Source organism: Anomalospiza imberbis, chromosome 5 (genome assembly GCF_031753505.1).
Source record: "Anomalospiza imberbis isolate Cuckoo-Finch-1a 21T00152 chromosome 5, ASM3175350v1, whole genome shotgun sequence".
Lineage (NCBI taxonomy): Eukaryota > Metazoa > Chordata > Aves > Passeriformes > Viduidae > Anomalospiza > Anomalospiza imberbis.
The window spans coordinates 30318666-30339817 of NC_089685.1; positions in this window are offsets into that span (position 1 = coordinate 30318666).

A 21152-nucleotide genomic window follows, 5' to 3' on the forward strand; every position below is an offset into this window, starting at 1 on the left:
ACTATGGTCTGCTCAAACCTGACCTTCCAGCTGAATTCAGTTCTGGTTGGTTGAGCTGCCATGTGGTCACCAAATTACTTTGTCCTCAGCAGGACCGGGGGACAAAGTGCATGGAGTGGTTAGAAAAAAGCTTTTGCAGAGCAGGTATTAGGTTTATTATTATTATTATTTTTTTTTTTTTAATATACCACAGAATTATGTGTAGGTCTTTTTGTAGCCAGCTGCCATTGTGTAGCAAATTTCATCAACACAAGGTCACTTTGTATATAATCAGTTTTTAGTGTTGGATGAATTATTTCAAACAGAACTCCAGACTTTGCCTGGATGACCTAATCAAACTCACAGTATTATAATCATTACAATAAGAAATCTACATATTTTTTCTCAATATTTTCAACAATCTCTTATTAAACAGACCCTTTTCCACTGTAATAATGCCTAGGATATTCATCTGTAGTCCAAAACTGTATTGTGCATGATACAGTGCTGGATATTATCAGCTTTTAGAAACAGAAAAGGATAGAAGAGAAGTAATTTTTATGAACTTCTATTAGTAATCAGCAAAATTATATTTGGCAATGTCTTTAAATATTAATTACTGGCAATTAGAAGAATTACAACCGTGGGAGAAATAGCAGTTAATTGTCTTTGTGGTAAATCTGGGACAAACGGACAATTCACAAAGGCATGGTCTAATTGAGAGCCAAAAGAGATTCCCAGTGATTTTTCCTGTGAGAGTTCGATGATGCTCCCACTATGTAAAATTAATGAAATGTTTAAGTGTTGTAAGACTACATGTAACTATTCCCATGCAGGTACCTGACACTAACAAGTCCTCAACTGCTCAATACTGAGAATTTCTGAGTCTGTCCTGTCAATAGCTGGGAACTCCAACCCTCTCTTTTGCCAGTTTGGAGTGACCATCCACTACTTCCTCAGCAAATTTGCTTCTTCTTGAGAATGGTGTCCTTCATCATGCCAACTTTGCCTCTCCTTGTTATCCACTTAAATCTAGTTTTCTCCAGCAATAGAGTACACATCTATAAAGCCATAAGTACCAACCCAGGGAAGGATACTTTATTTAGTTTCAAAATGTGTTTACAATGTAGAAAGTAATTTCACTCTTCTCCATTTCTACAAGATTTTGATTTCCACAGGCATCACCACAGCTATGCAGAACTGGCTGTAACTGTTGAAGATGTACTGGGGACAATTCGGCTACTATAGCAGAAGTTCTGGCCCACTAAGCATGCAGGTTTAAGCATCAGCTCCACTGCTCCTGCTCTGTGCTCAGGTAGACACAATAGTCTTTCCTACCATCAGGTGAATAGTTTCTACCTGGCTATACTGCCTATGGCTACTTGAGTGGCAACTTGAATTGCAATAGGAAGATATTTGGAAGGAAGAAGGTAAGGTCAAAAGCTATGCTCACTCTGTTAATGATTTTGGGCTTTGTCTATGAGTCTTTTGCGTATTAAGGAACCACTTTGACTTCAGATTGCCTGTACTGCCATCATGTTCTGATCTTACATTTCTAAAATTGGTGAAAGCAATGAGCTGTGGCCTGGATGCCTACCCTTCCTCACATGGGGAAGCACGTGTCCTGTATCTTGTTAGCTTCTTCTCCCATGGAGTTACAGTCACAGAAGAGTTTTTGTACCTGTGCCAAGTCCTCAATGGAAAATGAGGACACTCACAGCATCCTAATCTGTAGTACACCGAAAGGAAATGAGGAGAGATGACACGTCACACATACAGCTCCTTGAGTACAAAAGATTGTACCTGCAAGGAATATTGTCAAGACGTGTCTGTTGAAATGCCACTCTTCTTTCTTTTTCCTCACTGGCTCAGCCCCCACCCTGCAGGCACAAACATGCAGCCTTAGGTGGGGTTCCCCAGCACCAGAAATACAAAGAGATTTCTGTCAGCTTTGCTTCTAAAAATATATCTTGGGAATCCACCTGGGCTCAGAGAAGTTGGTTGTTTTTTTTTTTTTTTCTTTTTTTCCTTTCCCCTTGGATTTCCTTTACTATGAGGCAGAAATAGCAGCAGATGATGTGGAAAGCCAAGATATGAAAAGTCAGGGACAAGTCCTGCATCCACAGCAACACTAGGAGCACAGAAAGGTCTGCCAATGTCCCTCTCAAAACCTCTCCCCAGAAGTGCATTCTGTTAGGCAATTGAAAAACCAAAACCTCACTTTGGCAAATAATCTCCTGAAATGTCTGTGGTCTTGCCACCTTAAAAAATAGAATAGTTCTGTTTGAGTAGAGCAAGCATGAAAAATTTGGGGTTTTTTATTTTTATTCTGTAAATACACTAGAATTTGTTCATTATAAAATCTTAATGAGGTTTTTTCCTTTTGTGATTTTTTGCTTTTTTGTGATTTTTTGAATGCTGGATGTGCAGCCATTCAGTCTTGTGAATTTGTGTTCCTCCCACTGCAGTGATAATACAGTCTGTATATGCTGTTAGCAGATAATTTATTTATAATCATTCACTCAAAGATAATTTCTGCTTTCATTAGAGTCAAATTGTATAATTTAAATAAATATAGTCCTTGCAGCACTAGGCTCCCAATGTAGACTTTAAAAATATATTTTTGTTTTGGTCATTCAAAAAAAAATTACAGTGTTTTAAATAGCATTCAAAAATTAAGTCCCTTATGAAATTCCTGAAGAATGCTCACAGTGAAATCATGTCCCTTAGCAAAGTAATAGGCGTGAGCATGTGAAAATACAGTGTGATATAAATATGTAAGATGGAGGGAGTTCCATCTTCTTTGCATTGGCCTTTAATTTTACCTTATGCCCCAATGTTTAAAGGCACAAGTGTTCTAACAAATATAGACTAACTTGGAGCTGGGTCTTCACTCAGTTTATTTTGCAGGGTCCCATCTCTCTTCTCACTCCCTTCCTATCTAATTTTCACTGACATGTCTGGCTGACTGAACCTGCTTCCACTCATCGTAAGGGTGGCTCTGCAGAAAAGCTCCTCCCTTGCTGCTGCCTTCTTGGAGCAGGGTCAGCCAGAGCTGCCCTCTTCTGTGCTTGGCCTAGATGAAAAGCATTGAGTTGATTGGAACATTTTCAGAGAAATGTATTTCTGCGGGAGCATGGGGCTTAGCTAAAGCTTTTCACGAAGACACAATAAATTCACCTTTTCTCTCTTGTGAGACTTCTCAGAGCAGCAGTCTATTATCAATTTTTGTTTGAAAGTAGGAGAGAAAGAAAGAAACAGAGGCTAGAGGAAAGAAGGAAAATAATAAAAACTCTTTATCTTTTCAATCAAAAGACGGATATTTCATGAAAGCACTGGAAAGTATCTGGGTTTTGTTTTGATGTGGAAAACACCCATGAAATGAAATTATGTTCTCCTGGTTCTCCCCCATTTTAAGGAATACAGCTGATGAAGAAAACATCCAGACTCCTCTCAGGATATTTATTTGCTTACTATTATTCTCAGACCTGTTTTAACTCAGCTCCTCACCTTTGTGCCTCTGCTTGTGCATCTCTCTGCAGGCCCTTAATACTGCGTGCCTTTTTGCCTTTAGAGTTAGCTAAAATTGATCATTTAATGGAGGTCAACAATCTCTACCAAGCTAAGCAGATGCAGTGTCTAAAGGCTTTATGCTTTCCTATTGCTTGTACTTCCCATTCTCTGATTTATCACTCATTACTGGGAGAATTTACTCACAGCTGGAGCATGCTGGCTGTTTATCAGCTCGGCGAACATGGAGAGCCCACTTGCTGCTGTGCAGGTGCCCTGTGCTGAGAGCCCCATGATCACTGCCTGCAGACCTCAGAGAACTTTTGCTCTTCCATTTCAGGCTACATTTTACTCTGTTTTTCTGCTTCTAACAGACTGGGAGCTTTATCTTGATATTTAACTTCTGTTTCCTTTGCTTTGTGCTAGTATGTTTTCAGGTCCTGATTTTGCATTTTCTCTAGTGAAAAGATAAGCCTAGATTTGTATTTACATGGATTAGCAGTCAGGAAAAGGATCTGCTTGCACAGGTTTATGACATCTCCCTTTCACTATTAATATGCAGCTTTCTCAGGGCCTTCCCAAATGACCTGCTGTACAGGCAATACCAGATACTGTGTAAAATGTTCCTGCCAAGTGCTCCATGTACTCCATAGAGCTAGAAAATTATGTCAAAGAGAGGAATGAAAGTTGTGCTGAATAATTTGTTGGAAGTATTTGCCTTTTGTTCAAAAAGGTCAGAAAGGAAAAATCTAAAAATGGTGTGTCTATTTTTAAACTGTCTTATCTCCTGGGATTATATAAAAAAAACTAGGTTTTCTGTGGTAGGAGGTGACTAAGTGAGCACTGAAGTGGTAAATGAATAATGATGCTTCCTTGGTTGCAGAGAGCTGCTGTGCCCATTGAACAAATACTGACATGAAAAGAAACTCAAAGGTTTTTGTGCAACTGGATTCTATTTGTAGCCTGGTTTCCTAGAAAAATGAGAGTAAAAAATAATATATTAATGTATCCAGCCATTCATCTGTACCTCAGTCCTTCTCATAATAGGTTTTGAAACAGTTAATGAAATGTCTGCAGTCTTGTTTGAAAAGAGGATTTGGATATTGAAAGTCTTTTAAGTTTTAGTTGAAAATCAGCACCTGGTTAAGGACTGAGAGAGACATCCCAGCATACCTAAAACAAAGGAAGGCAGAAATGCTGCCTTTTTGCATGATGGGTCACTGTGGATGAAGTTCTGTGCCAGCCTCAGCATGGCTGCTTCCAGTAGCATCAGTGATGTGTCTACATGCCAGTATAGGAATGAGCTAAGGTGTTTGTGCTGTGGGATTAGGACACGGTAGAAATGCTCATTCAGCTCTGGTACAGTGCTGCCTTGTGGACATCCTAAATCAAAAAAAGGGACTTTTGATTTAAATAGTTGATTTAAAAGACTTACCCATATATTTTCTCCCAGAGGTGAAGTCTAAATCATGAGCTTTGAGCTTCTGCTCTAAGGTTTTCCTTGACTAGCTATTCCCATCAAGCAGACACTGCTCACAGAAAGATAGTGTGATATATCATCTGTGGAGGGTTTAGTCTTTTTTGTCTTGAAGATATAGAATTTGCCAGAAAACAGACCTGTTTAAAATTGACCCATTAAGCAACTTTCTAAAATTAATGATTACATTTAAAATAATTACACCGTAGTTCTTCAGGTCTCCACAGCATTTCCATAATACTGCAGTACTGCCATAATTTTGAAAAGGTTATACTCAAAAAATGTAATTCTGGGATACCACATTACCAAATACTGGCAACACTTAGCAGTCTGTTAACTCTTTAATAATTGATCACTTCAGAAAATACGCTGTGGTAACACATTTGACAATTTGTTGCTCCTGAAGTTTCTACTTGGCTCCTCTGAGGTTGTCAAAATATTTACCCTACTATATACACTCCCCGACAATATGCATTCTTCCCTTACCCTCTTTCATCAGTAAAGAGTGCAGTGCATTTCTCTGGAAAAAAACTCAGACCCAATCAGAAAATATGTTATACAATAGTAAATTAAGTAACTGGAGACATATCCTGGATTTTATTCACTGGTTGGATGGCACAGACTCCTGAGCATGTGTATTGGAGCTTCAGAAATGCCTTCTTATACATAAGATGACCCAGAACTTGACTGCAGTAGATATTCAACAATTTTTTCTAAGGACAATTGTAAGATATATGAATTTGTGTAAAGGAAATATATTTGGTTGAGAAATAGAAAAAGTATCAGAGTTGTATCCTATATCCTAAATCTTTATTTTTCACGTCCTGTTGCTCCAGGCCTGAGCTGTCACTTGCAATGCCACAAAGGCAGTTACTGGGAGCAGCGGTAAGTAGCAGACTGATATACAAAAATGCTGCTTTTGTGGCACCATACTGCTTTTGTTTCTTTTCAGATGTATGGGAAATGAGTCAGAAAATGCATGTTAAAAATAAATAAATATATTTTTCATCTTTATAATCATACTGGAATAACCCTGAAAGTGTTACTACCACCCTCACTGGAACCTCTAGCAGACTACAACTGATCCTCTCAAAAAAACCACAACCCAAACAACCCCTCCCCCCCAAAAAAAACCCAACCTCAACTCAAAAAAAAACCCAACCAAAACCAACCCCAAACCCAACAACAACAAAAAGAACCCAAAAAACAAAACCAAGGCCCCCAAATAAACATGAGAAACAAGAGATAGCACTTAGGGATAAAAACATTTTTCCTATAACAAGATACTTGCAGAAAATACCAGAGCAGTAACAATAAAAATGATTTATTGAAGCTCTCATTTAGTGCCAAAGCTATTGAGAAGAAGAAATGGTCATATTTTAAATGTATAATTGCATTTTAAAAAGACACCATAAATAAAACAACAGTACTGATCCTTCAGTCAGTGCAAAAGCACATGCCTATACTGAGTGAAGAATATTGATCAGTGGAGAAGCTGAGTATGCTCAGTGCTTTTAAGATTTGTGCTGTCCCAGAAAACCTCTGTGTGCATTCAGGCAGTTCACGTATTGTCGTTAGCACAGAAAAGTGTCAGTTACTCACAGTTACTGACAAGTACTTATGAAAATCAGTCTATTAATCTTAACTTCAAATCATTATCAGATGTGAAGGAATGTCTTATAATGTATACAAAAGCGTGTGAAGCTGTCAGAAAAGTTAGCTTAACATTTGGAGTATGAATGCAGTTAGCACTGACAACTAGGATGCCCAGCTAGGATGGAAAAAACCATTTGCCTCGGTGCTGAGTGTGCTGGAGAGACAGTCTGGCTGGTTCTCTGAAGATACCTAGCTATGCCACAGCCCCTAATTTTTGTGGAATGAGATTTGGGGTGCAGTGTTACTGGAGGTAACTCTGTGTGCTATATTTTCTAGTGATAAACTCAGGCTTTTGTGCTACCTGCAAAACAGATAAAAGGTTCTTAGTCATACTCTGGCTTAGAAAACTCAGCAACAATCTTGATCCTCTGCAGATAATGATGCAAAAAGCCAAGAGCCCCAGGGCAGAATCCCACCCTGGTCATAATAAATTCTTCAGAATTTATTGAGAGTTGGCTGTGAGTATCAGGCTATTATTGAGGCTTTCAAATCAGTAGCTATATTTTTGAGTGGAGGTGCTTGAATTCACTGTTTTGGGAAGCTATCAAGAAGAGGAAAGCAATGGAAATCATGGTGCAGAGGATAAGGTTTTGCTAATTTAAGCCATTGCTGTGTCACTACCTCCTACACAGCCTATCATGGGCTGCATTCTCTTGGGAAGGGGCACAACATTTTAGCAGTGTTTCAAGGACCCTGAATACCCTCATGTCAGATGATCCTTCAAGGACAGCTGAGGCTTGCTCAGCTTTCTGAGCAAACTGAAATGTCTTCTGGAAGTTCCCAATGCTGGCAGACAGAGTCCCTGTCCCTGTCCTGGAGAGACCATGTTGAAAGCCAGAAGATAGCTCATAGTGAGACCAAGGTCACTGAAGTAGATGTTTGTGAGCAAAGCATCGATTTTGTTTTATGGCTGTGGACTAGAGTCTAATGAATTTCATAACACATGGGGAAGACTTTGGTGACTCACACTAGGATTGTGCATTTGTGCCTAAATTACATAAACACAGCAGGATGTCCATACAGCTGTGTAGAAAGAGCTATTTGTAACTGAATGCACAAACAAGGTACCTCTGATGGCAATCTTCATAGATTATTGTTCTCATCTGATGACTAATGTCTTGACTGGATCTCCTATATTGCAGCAAGACCAAAAGGGAAACATTATATTAAATCCTTTCTTTTTTATATCTCCAAGATACAGCACAAACAATGTTAACATTTTCTTTAGGAAAAGCATTATTTTTCAGGACCTTGTCCATTCTCCAGCATATCCCCTGGCCAGTGGATGTGGTTTCATTTCTCTTAGTGCCTGAGTTTGGGATCAGAAGGCACTCAGAGGTCTGACTTTGGTGGGTGCTGGGCAGTTGTGAAACTTCCAGGTCTTGGGGAAAATTGTCTAATGAATCCCTTGCACTCTTCCATTTTCTAGTCTGATCTATGATGCATACAAAGCATTACATATTAATGGTTATCAACATAATGAACAAAAGACTAGCAAAAGACTATTGTTAGGACCATTAGGGGTGGTGCTTGGGGACATTATGTCCTCAGCTTCTGTCTCTTGCACTGCTGAGCATCAGTGTTTACACAGTTTACTAAGGTATCATATTTATGTTGCACCTGGTTAGTCATTTATTCTAATGATTTGCTTGTTCTTTAGAAATGCTGTTTAAAGTAGATTACCCTTTCATTTTGACACTAACAAATTAATATTAAACTCAGTGTAAAAGTGTCATGAGAATTTCAAGCTCCAAATAGTTCCCTTTTATTTTTCAAGTTACTCGTCTTCAGCTGGTGAATGTGCCCACATACTAATGTTAAAAGATGCAAAAGCATGTGGAAGGTTGACATTTTGTACCTTTGCTTCAGTGTAAGCTCTTTTCTTTTTTTTTTGACTGAAATATAATTTAATCTCTGGCTGTAATCTTCACTTTCTTAAAAATACTATTTCTATTGGGTTTTTTTCCCCCAGTGAAGTTAGAATTTACTTTCATGGTGATAATAATTAAGGATTGGGTAGAAAGCTGCTTAAGGAGTTATCTTGGTGTTGTCTGTCTGTAGTAAATTGATGACCAGAATTCAACCACCATTATATCCTTAGCACATACCAACTGTTGGAAGATAGTCCTGCCCTTTCAATTCATTGAAGGCGTCACTATCAAACCATTCTTTTCTTGTGAAAAGATGGATGGGTTTCTGGTGTGAATGGTAGGATTTGTAGGAAAGCACACTCAAAAACAACTTTGAAAAGTAAAAAACATATTTTTACTTCCTGACTTTCCAACTAAAAAAATGCCTTTAAAATAAGATTTTTTCATAGTTTTCACATAATTTGAAATACAGTGACATTTACCACATCATTTCCTCAGCTCTTCTGAAGTCAATGCAGCAAATGTTCATGCCGAAAAGTGTCCTTGAAGGTAATTTAACAGCTGGAAAAATAGAGGAAGAGCCATTCCCTTGTGAGCAATAAGCTCTCAGCAAAGAGAATTTAAAGCAATTTTCCAGTTCTTCAGTGGTTCAGCTATGAGCATGTTCTGGGGGAGTAATGGGATAGTTATATTCATATTATCTAAATGACAGTCATAATGCTTGAGAGTGCCAGGCTCCCCTGTGGCTTCAGAGAGCTCTGCTGGTCACTTTATACTGCCAGTCAATTCTCCGTGAGAGGCACAGTGTCCACCATCTTCTGGGCTTTCTCCTTAGGGACAGAGCAGCAGTGGGTCACCTTTCCCTGTGGAAACCTGTCTGTTCCCAAACCAGCACCAGCTATTTACCGCATAAAGTGAAGAATCTGAAATAATTTCCCTGATTACCTGGGCTTAATTTTCTTTTTCTTGAAATTTTCTGTTTTTCTTGAATTTTCTTTTTTTTTTAAATTTTCTTCATTTTCTTTTTCTCTTAAATTTTGTTGAATAACTTTCCTTCTTCAGTCTTTTTTGTGGACTATTTGCAACCTGATTGCTGATGTAGGGATTTCCAACTAGCAAAATGTTTTTTTTTGTTGTTGTTGTTATTTTCATTTTGAACTAGAACTTGCATTTTCTGTTAATTAAGGCTTTGTATTTTTATAAATAATAGGCTTTTATTTTTGAAGTTTGAAAATGAAATTCCTTCCAGTAGGTATAAGCCTGTGTTTGTATTCCTTATACAAAAAAGAAAGTGCTGAGTTTGGTGGTACAACACAGAGAGAGGAGGAGTTGCCAAAATTAGGAGCATGGCAGAATTATAATTTAAAAAAAATTGTTTGGTAGGGTAGGTATTTTGCTGCCAAAAGTTAGGAGTCACTGAGGAAGTATGTTGACAAACTCATCAGTTACTGAAGTCCTTCTGAATTTCTTTGTGTTGATGAGGAAAGCTCTGTACACCCCACACTGCCCTGGTTAACTACTGTCTGTGACTGAAAGTGCCCACACTAATCCAGAGGGGTTGCTGGTATGAAGTGTTGAGACACTAGGAATCACTATAGCCATACTATTCTACATGGACGAATTTGATTTATGTAATTTGGTCTGACATACAATGATACTAGTTTGTGCATTGTTTGTGGTTTGGGAAGTCCAAATGAAAGCACAGGTCTGAAAAAAGACTCCATGTTCTGCAGCAGACCTTACAATATTTTCTGAGTTGATTGAGTTTCAGGCAGGACAGTAAGACCTTTGCAAGGCAAGTGAAGGACCAAAGAGAATGATGCAACAGAAGCCCCTTCACTTAGATCCCACCCAGAGCTGAAGCTGGGGTTCCTTGCCATGTTCTCGAAGGAGGCCCCTTCTGCTCCTCTGTGCAAAACTCTCTTGGTGTAAAAAGCAGTAGGGGTCCTGGGGAGAGCGAGAAATAGAAGGATTGAGGAATGAGAGGCACTACTACCTGTCCTGTGGAATTTTGTGTCATTTATGTCAGATAGCCATTGGGAAAACCACAAAAGCATCAGGGAGGGGAGGAGTAATTCTTGTGTGAGAGCTCATTTGTCAAGGTATGAAATTATGCTTCTGCTGACATGTCTTCTCTGGTTTTGTGTTCTTTTGCATCCCTGTCTCTCAAGTGCTGCAGTTGCAACCAAGAGCATTAGAAAGGTGTCCCACTGTCTAATGTGTCACCGAATAATCAGGAGATTCTCTGGAAACTGACTGAAAAGGGAGGAACTAACTCACACTTTATGTCTGACCCCATAAAATATCACCTACTGTTTCAATTAAATGATGATGAATGGGAATGCTGAATCCTCTGCTTCTCCATCAGAATTCAGTATACACCAAGCAATACTGGACATTCCAGGGACATAACTCTAAGAAATGTTTAGTTTGTGAATCCAAAAATGTCACATAGGAGAAAAGTTTCATAAGCATAAGCAACAGATTCTTTCAGTATGTGCAAAAGCACAGCTTCACAGACAGAAAGAAGTTTTCAAATGAAAAATGAAAATACACATATTGATTCAAGCATCAGAAAGAGTAAAGTAGAGATTTTTTAGTTAGTTTCTCTGAATTTAGAAATTCAGCAGTAGATTAGGCACATAAGTTATATTTTGGATCTTGTAAGGTGTCTTTGGGTTCTTAAAAAAAATTACATTTTTTATAAAAGTTGTTTACCTGCTGTGAACCACTTGTTCTATTCAGTTCTCAAGCTGCCTGCAAGATGAACCATTGAGAGCTCTCTATTGTCAATAAGTAGGCATTCATATTATTGTTTGATGTTAGAAGCAAGTAGAAAGGAAATCATTATTGCAAAACCACCAGGAAACAGAAATGGGTTTGCGGCATCAGCAATTGCAGGTTTTAAAATTATATCCAAAGAGGTATGGAAGGAGGAATGGATTAAAAATGAAAAAAAGTTGGGTTTTGAATTGTTTTCTCTCAAGATGACCTTGCAGCTGGAGGGTGCTAAGAATATTCAGTCTGGGAGAATTCACATTGTTTCCTGTCCATTTCAAGAATTCAGCTAAGAGAATGCTGTAAGGGACTTAAAAAGCATTCTTCACAGGTCTAGAAGAAAGGGGGCAAGGCGGATGAGAAGACTGGTGATTGTAGAACATAGCCTTGTGAAGATTTGTGCCTGTACCAGGCCTTTGATATGTAACAGGCAGCATTCAGGCCTCTCTGCTTTTTGCCCCTGCTGAGATGAAATAAACTTAGCAGTGTATGTGTCCCTGTTTTGACAGAAAAATAATGGAATAAATATTTTCTTTGCACTTCAGCTGTGCATTGTGGCTGTCTTGGTGCTATTTGTATGTATTTGGTTCACACAAGGTAACAGCTCAGAGAGTAATTCACAGTACAAATTGTATTTTGTGTAGTGTGCTCAGGTCTTACAGGCTTCTGAGATCTTAACATTTATAACTAGGTAAGAAATGATGGTACTATTCATTTAAGGTGCTTTTATTAAGGGACAGGCATGAAAAATATAGCATTTTAAACTTCTAGATTAAAAATAGTCAAGGGCATTTCTAATAACAAATTTTATGATTACAAGTATAAACTATAATGAAGGGACAGAAATATCTTGGTTTTGACTAGATAATGGTAGCAAATTCATATTTTATTTGGCATGTACTTTAGACACCCAAAGCCTTTTTCTGGGAACAAAACATTTTTTTATAATCTTGTACTAACCTTAGGATTTAAAGATGAAAAAAGTACTTTAAAAATAAACACTAGTTACTTCTCAGCAGCTGAGAGAAAATAATTGGTATCATAATTCTGTGCTTTGCTTTACATTAGTGTGATATGACTTGAAAGAAAAGTCATAGATTTTTTTGAAAAAGACAAATATGAATGGTGAGAAATATTTTAGGCATGGTATTTAAAAATTGACTTTAGAAGAATCAACTCTGCATTCAGGAGATAGTTTAATGAGACCATATTCTTTCTCAAATCTGCAAAGTCATATAAAATGGTCATAGAGGAATGGTTATGTTTACATCTGTCACTATTGTTGAAATTTCAGGTGGTATTTTACCATCCCATAATTTCAATTACAAATACAGGGAATTCTTTTACAGCTTATACAAAAGGTCATTACTAAATAAGCAGAACATGGTGGTATAAGTCTAGAGAATGAATTCAGAAATTCTTATATTTCACTAAGATTTATGATGTTGTGGTTTATAAAGGTATAAAGGAGATTAAAAAAACCAAGAACCATGAAAGTATTTGTATGTGAGATGATGCTAAGCCTTGGATTTTAGACCACCAGGCTATGTTCCTTTCATGGCTACTTTGGAGTTTTGGAAATTTTTTCCAGGACTGTTAAGCAGTGAAAAATTAGGGTTATATAAAATTAAGACACTTTTGGTATTATCACAAAATAGTATTTTTGGAAATACTCATGAATCTTATGTCAGAGAAGAGAGATGCTGTTATTTGTCACACAGTCTTAGTATGCAGAAAAAAAAAATCACTAAAAGAGAGTAAAAGAACATAGGCACAGGAAAATTCCAGCAAAAGGGAGATGTTTGCATGCCCTTTGAACATTGGGATATATATTACATACATAGATTAAAAATAAACCATTAAAATACTATATAAGCAAAGAAAACGTCTCTTAAAATATACATCTAAAGAACAAACCAGAATGAAGAAAAATTGTAGTGAAGAGAAAAAGAGAAAAAAGGAAAATATTCTATCTTTCCTTTTTTTTCTCTCCTTCTCCTGTGGGTATCTACTGTAGATACTTTATGCTTGTCTCAGTTTCTCAGCTTCCTGAGAGTCATAGTTGAATCTGGAACTGGGACAAGAAATTTGTACTCAGTTTTCCATCAATAACCTGACAGAACCTATGTTTGCCATTTAGATATCTCCAATACATGTTGACAGTGGAAAGAAATTATTCTTTTAGATAACATTGTGTAGTTAAATTAGGTACTGGAGGGAGAGGAGTATGTCCCTTGGAAAAAAATTATTTATCTAGTACCACAGATGCACATGATCTTATGCATTAAATCAGCAGTTCTGGCCCATCATGTCTTGCCTCACAGAGCTGCTAAGCCAATGTGTCTCCATAAAACAACTGACTCAGGGAGGGACAAAATCATCAGTGCCCAGAGGGATCAGGAAATTTTGGATTGGGGTGGCAGAGGAGGCAGGAGGAAGGGTGCAGGAGTGGGGAGCACAGGAGATGCTGGTCAGTGAAATACGTGCAAACACAGTTTTCCTTCTGTGTTCAAGGTACAGGATCACACATCTCTTCTGAAATCTTTAGAAAGCTCAAGAAGAAGAGGATATCTACTGGCATTTCCCCCCTGTAGCTATTGCCAGCTTAGTAGTAATTCACTTCATCCATGACAACAACCTGGCTTGAAATGTATACTTGACAAATGTTCATCTACAGTATAGTAAGGGAGCAGCTAAGAACTAAGTAATGAACTGGTCATACTGTGGCTTTCTGAATAGGAAGGGTAAAGTCAGTGTGGTTGTGCTCAAGGGAATATAGCTGGACTAGCCATATACTTCCAGCAGATTCCCAGCCTCTGTGAGTGGTGATACTTTTGTGATCCTTCATCCTTTGCACAGGTCCTTGTTAAGGTCTGAATAGTGAGGGATGCTTCTGCCCAGATTAAGGTATAAACAAGATCATATGCTGAAGTCAACAATATAGGTTTTATTTAACAATGAATGTGAGTGAGAGAGATAAATAAAGTTGGGGGAAGTGGGGTTTAGGGACAGAGAGAATGATCAAGCAGAAAATAGTCACCACCCATAGATCCAGTGACATCCTGCTGGTCCTTTTTCACCCTGGGTTTCTTGGTGGTGGGGTCTCTATGTCATTCAAAACTTTTCACTATTTATAGATGGTAGCAAACAAAGGAATTAATTGGCTACACAGTTCTTTTGTTCTATTGGTTAAATTATTCTCTCACTTCTAATGTTAATTAGTCTACGTGCTCAGTCTTTCTCTCAAGTTGGTGGGTTTCTTGAGTTGGTGAGTTGTGAGTCAGTGTTCATGATCTTCCTCCTGCTGGAATTACATTGAAATGCATTTGTTTGTGTCCATTATCAGTGATACATTCTTCTCCCTCAGCTTTGCTAGGCTCCCCCTAGGTCTGGGATAGCACGAAGACAATAGTACCACCTTTATCTTATCTCAAGCTCCTGCTGTGGTGGCTAATCTTACACTCCAGCTTCCAGGAATCCATGTAGGCATATTTGTGGGGGCTTCAGTGGTTGTTGATGGTCACAGATGCCATCTGTTCCATAGCTCGGGTTGATCTTTTTTTGGTTGATGATATGAGTATGAACAGTAGCTTCTTTACACTGTTTGCCAAAAGGGGAATTTTTTGTCATGTTAATCAGGATGTGCTAACCAGACCTCCCATCCCATGCTTTGGGATAATGCTATCCTGTTGCTCCATTCTTCTTATCTCATGTAAAGTCCTTCTGTGGCCTTGTTTGAGACAGGCAACTGTGCTCTTTAGGACCTTACACTTGTCATTTAGCAGAGGTTGATCAAACATGGATTTGGCTTCTTGCAGTGTATTTGGAGACTATGCCTTCCACTTGCAAATTTTCGCTAGGGCAGATGATACTAAGCAGTGATGGGTGTAAATAGACAGACCCAATTGGTGCAGATTGAGTGAGTGGTAAAGGTTACCATATTAGGATCAACTGTGCAGATCTACTCTTCCTAGATGTGCAGTAGTCCATCTATACTCATTCCAGTTAATCTTTCAACTGAGTCATTTAGAATTATAAATAACCTATCTAGCCAGGAATACCTGACCTTTAAACCCGGCTTAGTGGCTGATTTTCTGAAAGGTACCTTTAAAATCCCAGACACTGCCTTTTCAGAGTTGTTGAGCAGACTAAAATTCCCAAAAGCCTGACTGCATAGTATTGAGTTTGCCAAAATGGTCACTTTCTTCCAAGTGCCTTTTCCTGTACAGAGTGACTGAAATAGGTTGTTGTATAGTAAGATATTGTTCAGACCATGGTAGAAGAACAAATGGTTTCCCCAACAGGAACTACAAGTTCTTTATATTTCATCCATCCTCTAAAGTCAGAAGTATAAATCTTTGCATCTGTTTTAGAAGGGCTGGTGACCAACACCTCCACTGAATTCAGGAAGGACTACAGATGCTGGTACCTCTTGAAAGAGGCTTAACGCGGCTTCGCGTTACTTTTCTCGGCCCTGGTCACGGCTTAAGATATTGTATGTCAGGCAAGAAAACTCAGCTTCTCTTAAAACACATTTTTACAGATTTTTTTCTTCATAAACATTGTCTCACACATGTGCTGCAGCGATTAGTAATCCAAAGCACAGAAAGCTCTTTGAAAACCTCATACCAATATTGCAACTATTGCTATACAGTAAATGCATTGAACATCTAATTGGCTATAAATATTTTTAATTTGTGATGTTTTAGAAGGGTGATAATAGCCCTCTCCATTATTTACCATCCTGAACACCACTTGATGCTTCAGGTATGCTTGGTACTACTGGCAAATTCCATCCATACTAATCACAGTTGTTACTACATCTTCCTGTGTGCTGAATTTTCATGATTCACAATGTACTTTGTTACACAGGTATAATTATACTTAGTTATAAATTTTTTTCTTATTTTTTCCTGCAGTTACTGCTAGTGTAATTATTTTGTTTTCAAGTTTCATAAAGTAAAGTGTTTGGAAATTATTTAAAGATTTAAATTGTCAATCACTGTATGAAGCTCAATTTTTATTTCCTTCACATGACAAAAATAGTAGAAAATATCTAATTATTTTCCTCCAGATATACCTTGGAAATTCCAGCTGCTTGATATCTCAGTGGTATTATACCAACTGAGCAAGCATCAAGTTTGTGTCCCAATGAAGAAAACATTTTTGTAGCAGTCAGATTTCACAGCTAAAATGTAATTAGAGGCTTGATATCCATTTTATAACGCAGAAAGCTCTTATCGCTCATGTATTTACAATTCTGTAAATCAGTTGCAAAAATCTGCTGGAAAACAAAATATAGTAAAGGTTTTATCTTGTTTTGAGTGTTTAAAAAGACAATTATCTTGATTCCATAGGGAGTCCTTTATAAGGCAGGATTTTGTTCAAAGGCAGAACTAAATGGAGGGCAGCTAGAAGCAGCAGTGTGTGGGCTGGCACCTCACCCTGGCACCGTGTCCTGGGGCTTCACCTTTCCAATACAGTCAACTGTACTCCACATGTTTAAGTCCCTGCCAACTCCTCTTGAGCCTCAGTTATTTCCTGTTGTCCAAAACAGCATTATGGCTATAATCTGCTGTGTTTTCATGATGGTTTTACGACTCTCTGGGGTTGCAATTATTTCCATATTACATAGTATGGAACTGAGGCTTAGGAACATCAAGATTTGCAAGTAACCTGTATTTCAATAATACTTTTAAATTTACCAGTCACTAGGAAAATATCATGACAACTTTGTGTTCTGAGGGAATTTGAAGCCTGAGTTGCATCTGTTGCTTAAAGAAGAAGGCAGACAGTGGTGGCTCCTAAAAAGAACACCTCTTCCATATTCTATTTCACTGCTGGTAGTGGAAAAACCTACTGCCAAAATAGAGGGAATGTATAGCCATCAGCTTGTTCTCTGAGCTCCTAGGAACTTGCTGTTGTGTAAGAGAGTATTCCACTTTGAATTGCCTTATTAGTGGTAATTTGGACATCAATTTCATATGCTTCCCCTGCACTGGTGGCTAAACAGGTACGATGCAAAGGCTCCTGAATACTTGCCAACAAGGCGAGCATACCCTTTAATAGATCTGTCAATTTGTTTGAACATGGTGGGAGGATTTCACCATGCACTAGCAATTAGAAGTAATAAAGTTAGGAAAGGAAAATCCTTGCAGTATCAAAGAGTAGACACATACTACATCTGGGATTTTGATAAAGGGAAGAAGGCATTTGTAAGACCCAAGAGAGGATTTATTACTTGGAGGTCTACTACTACATGTTGAAGTGGCCTTTAGAGATTGCAGCCCAGAGTTAATGAAACAGTGCATGAAGGGCAAGAAATCAACACGTGTCCCATTATTGTTCAGAATTGCTTGAAGAGAGGTGTTAGTAGAAAAGAGCACTGGTGCTATCTGGAATAGCACCATTTACTCTTCTGAGATGAAATTTCCAAGCTGCACAAATACACTCACCAAAGGCTGGGGCACATTTGTTTGTTATTCCCATCAATCTGAAATCAGTTAGATGTGTTTTCGTAAAGTGAAGCTGCTCATTATAATTTCCACAGGTGAAAACTGACAGTGTGTGACAGTTTGTTGTGATTAAGAGATACGGTTTGGAGAGAAACCAAGGCTGTAAAATATTTCAAGTCAGCACTACAACTGTGAAAAAGCCTTTAAATTGTTTTCAAGATATAATACTGGAGAGTCTCAGACTTTCTTCTGGATTTCAGCACCTGAAAAACTTATCACTAAGGGGAAATTCAAACTTGGGCTTACATTTTGTAGTATCACATGTTGTGTTGCTCATTTGTCTTTGTTTTCCTTAAAGTTATGCTTTGAAGAAAAATATTAGCGTGATCTAATGCTTTCTGCTGTAAAAGGACACAATCTCCAAGGCTCCCAGGTTCTGCCAAATATGCTATAGAAAGGACTGAGGAAATGAGTGTAAACTTCACACTGCAGAACTGTGTGAGACCATGTGTCAGGGTCATACCAATTTACAAAACCCAATTATACTATAAAAAAATAATACTATAGTAATCTCATATTAAAAATACTGTTAATTGCTTCTTTGGGATCAAGCGCATGCATTTTCCTGGTGATTGTTATACAATATCTACTATTTTATAAGAATTTTTATTTATACATTGATATTTTTATTTTATTTCAGGTTGCTGTCTTTCACTTACCTGTTTCTTCAGCTGAAATGCTGAAAAAGTCCCCTTTATGTTTTCCTGAAGGTAAAGGACTGTTCAAGTCCTTGATCATATTTTCAGAATTCTCCATTTCCCTGATGCTGTGCTATCTGACCTTCCCCTTCAAAGAAATAATGCCAGTTTTCTATGTCTTTGACTTCATGAATTTTTAATATAGGCCTGGAATAGCTCAGGATTCCATCATACAGCAGAGACCACAGTCAGCTGCATTGACGAAAGAAGATATGAAGATGGGTGCAGTACCAGGATTCACTTTTAGGTAAGTCAGAGTTCCTTTTTTAGGTGATGTACTCTTAAATTTCCCTAATTTCCCTTTGTCTTTCTGGGAAGTTATGCCAGGCTGCTTTAGAAAGGTTTCTAGCTGGTTTTGTCTGCTTGATGTTGGCCATGTGTAATCATTGCTATGTGAACAGTCTACTTGGGGCAGTCAGTGCTGGCAAGGAAAACCTAGTTTCATCCACATTGGCATAAAAGTATATTTACATGAATGGCAAAGTGAACAAAACTGAAGAATATTCTCTTTGACATTCAGCTGTTTGCTTTAAGCTGGGCCCCGAATTAGCTTCTGAATGTAGTAAGTGAAATAGGGTTTGTCCGCAAAACTATTGATGCCAAGGATTCTGCGGTAATCACTTATTTGTGCTGGTGCTAATTATGCTTATGTCTGCTGAATCAGGATCTGGGAAATTAACTGAAAGGCTTTAACCCAGCTCCTGCAGGAGTATTTGCATTCTTTCCCAGACTCTTTCTTCAGACCTCAGTAAACTCTATGAAACTGAGAGATGGTGCGAAGAAAAGCATATAAAAACACTTTCGATAAAAACCTTAATATTTTAGAAAATGTATTACATTAGGAATAAACTATTTAGAACCCTGCAGCTGAATCAAGTTCCCTGTGGAGTTACAGAGATAGGTGATGTCTTCAGTCCCCAATTTATCACTTCATTGAACTCAGGTGGGAGTTTAGTCATCTTATGTTTGTTTTCTAGACATTTGTTTTCTGCAAAGTCAATGGAGGGAGACAGATTTTCTGAAAGTGATTCAGCCTTCCTAAACAAAACTTCACAAGTTCAAGGGACAAGGTCTTTTTGAAACAAAAGTTTCTAACAATGAAATATATAATTATTACGCCATTAAAACAGAATTCACAACAATCATGATTTGGTACAATCACCTAAGTATTCTGTTACTATACGTGGGCTTATATTTTCAAATCAACCAATGGGTGTTCTACTTGTGAATTAAAGACATCATCCCACATTAATTTAAAACCAGATGTTTAAAGGTGTTTAAATGTCTCACTGCTGTTGGATGTTGGAATCAATAACTTCTGAAGTTCAGGATCCTTATGGTAAAGAAGTTCTACAAAAGTCAACCTTTATGCTTATAGGCTATTGTCAAAGTCTCAACTGTATAATTTGTATCCTTCCTCTAGGACTATAAATCAAATTCAATCGGCACAACCATGTTTCTTACTCTTCCGTATTCTATTCGAGACAGGGCTATTGCTCTGAATTATGCCAGCTGAGCAGTCCACTTTTCATTATCCAATATATTTCACCTCGACAAGGTTCTTGTGAAAGTCTCAGCAGGTCGTTTGGATGCAGGCAAACACAATTTTCAGAGAATAATTTAGGCTGGAAAAGACCTCCAAGGTCATTAGATCTATCTGTTAACTCAACACTGCCAAATCCACCACTAAACCATGTCCCCAGATGCCATAACTACATATCTTTTAAATTTTTCCTGGGCTGCTAACTCACTACTTCCCTGCGCAGCCTGCTCCAGTGCTTGACAACCATTTTGGTGAAGAAATATTTTCAAATAGCCAATCTAAGCCTCCTGCGGTCCAACCTGTTGCTTGTTACTTGAGAGAAGAGACTGACACTCACCTCACTAGTGAGTTCCATTTAAGCAGTGTATATGGCATCTTGTTGACTTTTGGGTTGCCCTATACAGCCTCAGTTTAACTTATTTATCTTTTTGACTAATCTCTCTACTTTTTTGAATGAAGGGATCACCAGCAAACCTTGTGCCTATCAGCTGCCTTACACTTGAATATCTTAAGAAAGAAGTGACACTGGGAATTTACCCAGTATATAAGGCTTTTCTTAGTTATAAAATCTTAGTGGGAATAGAGAAAGAGCAATGGCTTTTTTCTGTAGACAAAAATCCTTGATGTAGATTTCCTTACAAGGAAAGTAGTTCGCACTAGGCTTACTTAAGAGCAAAACAACAAGAAAATTAAAAAAAAAATTCAAGCAGAAAAGTAATCCTAATAACTCTTTATCTCTTATGCCTTTCCTGTATAAGGTTAATAATGCTCTTCAAGAAGAAAATCACTCTAGAAAACCAGCATTTTACCAGCACAGTGAAATGCTTCAATTTTAAGCTTCACAACTCTCTGGCTCTTATCATTCCTTTAAGTCACCTTACACATATCTTCATTGCTTTTCCTCAAAGCCACTACAATAAAACTGATGAGCCTGCAGTTTGGAGAGATGTAAGGAAGAGCAGAAAGTAATTGATTTTTTTTTTTAACCAATTTATCAGCGCAAGAATTTGCCCAAAAATGGAAAATATTCTTTTGGTGTTTGTTCAAAAGTTTTAAAGTGTTTTTAGATATACAATTATGCTGCAAAATGAGAGGCAGAGAACCAGCTGCATCAGTTTTCTGTTT